The following is a 3,407-nucleotide window of genomic DNA, read 5'->3' as shown; positions in this document are numbered from 1 at the left end:
TGGAGGAATTGCCAAGGGCGGGGTGGGGTAATGGAAAGGAGTAGGGTGGTCAGAGGTGGCTTCTCTTGATGGCTTTTAGGTCTCACTGCCTTCCGTCTTCTACCTCCTGCAGATTTTTTTTTAAATTTTTGTTATGTTTTTATTTATCTTTGAGCTAGAGCGTGAGTGGGGGAGGGGCAGAGAGCGAGGGAAACCCAGAATCCGAAGCAGGCCCCAGGCTCCGCGCCGTCAGCACAGAGCCCACACAGGGCTCGAACTCAACGCACCGCGAGATCACGACCAGCGCCGCAGTCGGACGCTTAACCGACGGAGCCACGCAGGCGACCCTGCAGACATTCCTTATTCTGCTCTTTAACCATCACCCTGCACGTCTGAAGTCCATAGTGTCAGATTAGAATGTAACAACCGCATCCTGAGGATAGAGTCCCCAGAGCTTCTTTCACTCTGTGTATCCATTTCTGTAATTGTATCATCAAAAGCCACTTTGGCCAACCTGCAGGCATGGTCAGAGGAATTAAGAAAGTCACAGTAGAGTATGGAAACTTTGAGAGCAAGATCTCAGCGGATGAGGGACCACGGTCGAAGTTCTAACGTTGCAGTATCGTTAGCAGCCTTAAAGCCACTGTGATAGCCCCCTTTCATCTTATAGTGAGAAAAGCTTGGACTCGCCAGTGTTAGCTGCTGGAATGAAGTGTTTGCCCAGGGTGCATCCAAACTGTCAGAAAACATTGGCCCTAGCTCAGTCGCAACCACTTGCCAAGATGCCTGAATTGTTTTTAGTTTACTCCTTCCATGTTTTCTTCTATCTGCTCAGTGCTGCTGCTGATTCTCCAGGAAGATCTTCTAGCCCACTCCAATGACATTTTTATATGCAGTAGGTAGGAGGCTTCTTCCTTTGACTATCATCTCGACATTTGTCCCTGCGACTTTCTTCATTCATTCTGCCATTTCAATCTATCATTAAGCCCGTTTGGCCAGCTTCACCTGGACACCAGATCCTCCTGAGCATCCATGGTGGCAGCAGTTCTTGTGGGGTCTCTGTGACGGATCTAGCAAAATTCTCCTCTCGTCTTTTAAGCCAGAACAAGGCCATACATATCACTACACCAGAGCTGTAAGGGGGTCTAGGGAAGTGAAGACCTGACATTCCCATGCTCTATTATTAACCGTGGACTCTGAAGGCCAATAAGAAGTAAAAGGGGATTGGCTAATGTGTAGGCAACTAAAAGTGGAAAGAGCCCAAATGTCCACCGACTGATGAATGGGTTAAGAAGAGGTGATACACACACACACACACACACACACACACAATGGAATACTACTTGGCGATTAAAAAGAATGAAATCTTGCCATTTGCAACAATGTGGATGGAGCTAGAGTGTATTATGCTAAGCGAAATAAGTCAGGCAGAGAAATACAGATACACGATTTGACTCACATGTAGAATTTAAGAAACAACAGATGAACACAGGGGAAGGAAGGAAGAATAAGATAAAAACAGAGAGGGAAGCAAACCATAAGAGACTCTTAAATACAGAGAATGAACCGAGGGTTGCTAGAGGGGAGGTGGGTTGGGGGATGGGTTAAATGGGAGATGGGCGTTAAGGAGGGCACTTATTGGGATGAGCACCGGATGCTGTACGTGAGTGATGAATCACCGGGTTGTACTCCTGAAAGCAATACTACACTGTATGTTACCTGTGAGAAATAAGTCCACTGGCCCAATCAAAGGAGGGACGCGGAGACTGGGAGCACAGTGAAGCAAGGCTTTAATGAACGTTCTTGCAAGAGCAGATGTCTGATGGACAGGCACACCCGGGGCAGTTACAGCAGGCAATTTATCTCCTAGCAAGAAGTCCCTCCCCTGATATTCCTCATTGGCTGAGTACCACAGAGGTTACAGCCTTACCCGGATGTCGCCTATACCCATGTAAGGCAAAAAGTAGTCTGATAGGAACAAATGTACCTTCCTGAGGTGATGCAGAGACTTCCAGTCCCTCCTCTCTTTACTCTATAGCACATGCTCATTGCAAAGCCCCTCCATAATAAGCCCGTGAAATGGAGAGGGGAAGAAGAACCAGGAAGTGAAGTGTCTAAAGGTTTGGGACTCCACCGTGTGTGTGTGTGTGTGGGGGGGTGTACATATTTCTAGTATGTTGTAAACATGCAGTTAACTGGACAGCACAGTTTTATTTAGCATTGCTGAAAGTGAATCATCTCCCTTACTTCTCACATTAACTAATCTGAATTTAGGTAAATAAATTTAAAATGTAAAAAAGAAAAAATAAATAAAAGTGCTATGGTCATCTACTAAGGGAAAAAATGATTGGGCTATTCTTAGATTTTCAATAATACAGAGGCTAAAAATAAAAATAATATCAGAAAAATTTTGTAAATCATATATATATATATACACACACGGGTATACATACACATGTATATATGTGTTTACACATGTATATGTACATATAAGTACACAAATCATAAGTCTATATAATTTATTGAATTTTATACACAATGAACATAGTTATAAAGTCACCCGGATTAAGAAATAGACTATTACTAGCATCCCAGAATCCCCTCTTTTACCGATCAGCTCTGCAGATGTAAGCATTATCTCAACTTCCAACATCTCTTATTAATTTTGCCTGTCTTAAAATTTTCTATAAAAATCAAATAATTTTTTTTTTTTTATAAATTGAAGAATACAATATGTGTACTCTGTTGTGTTTGGCTTTTATTCAGTCACTTTTGCACAAATTGAAGTTGAATTTGGTTCATGCTGAACTCTTTCCCCTATTGTGGTAGTATTACTCAATAAAACCTACCCTTACCACTTTAAGTAGTTATCTGGCTTTATTTATCTTTCACAGCAATTAAGGACATAGAGCATAGCCAGGCTACAGTGTTTCAAATCCCAGCAGAACCACCAGCTTGGTCAAGTACATAACTTCTATGTATCTCAGTTTCCACATCTGAAAATAGGAATAATAATAATAGGTTTGTAGACAGGATCACGTGAGCTAATCCACGTAATTAACTTAGAAGAGAGCCTGGCACATAGTAAAGGCTACATGATGGTTTTACTAATTACTATCACTGTTCCTCAGCAACGTGCTTTGTAGAAATTGGTGGAAAATTGACATAGAGGGAAATATCTGCATAAATATTTGTAATGTTTCTGTCAAAGAGTGACTTTTAAAAAATGTCCTCATGGGGCGCCTGGGTGGTTCAGTCGGTTAAGTGTCTGACTTTGGTTCAGGTCACGATCTCATGGCTTGTGAGTTCGAGCCCTGCATCGGGCTCTGTGCTGACAGCTCACAGCCCGGAGCCTGCTTCAGATTCTGTGTCTCCCTTGCTCTCTGCCCCTCCCCTGCTCATGCTCTCTCTGTCTCTGTCTCTCAAAA

At 42.9% G+C, this 3,407-nt stretch overlaps 1 pseudogene; it reads right to left on the bottom strand.

Moving 5' to 3' along the window:
• Positions 1-299: 299 nt before the first annotated feature.
• LOC131502123 (14-3-3 protein epsilon-like) lies at positions 300-1,013 on the bottom strand (annotated as a pseudogene).
• Between the last annotated feature and the right edge of the window lie 2,394 nt (positions 1,014-3,407).

This window comes from Neofelis nebulosa, chromosome X (assembly GCF_028018385.1).
Source record: "Neofelis nebulosa isolate mNeoNeb1 chromosome X, mNeoNeb1.pri, whole genome shotgun sequence".
NCBI classification, from domain to species: domain Eukaryota; kingdom Metazoa; phylum Chordata; class Mammalia; order Carnivora; family Felidae; genus Neofelis; species Neofelis nebulosa.
The sequence above is the reverse complement of the archived record's forward strand: the minus strand, read 5'-3'. Positions and strand labels throughout refer to the sequence as shown.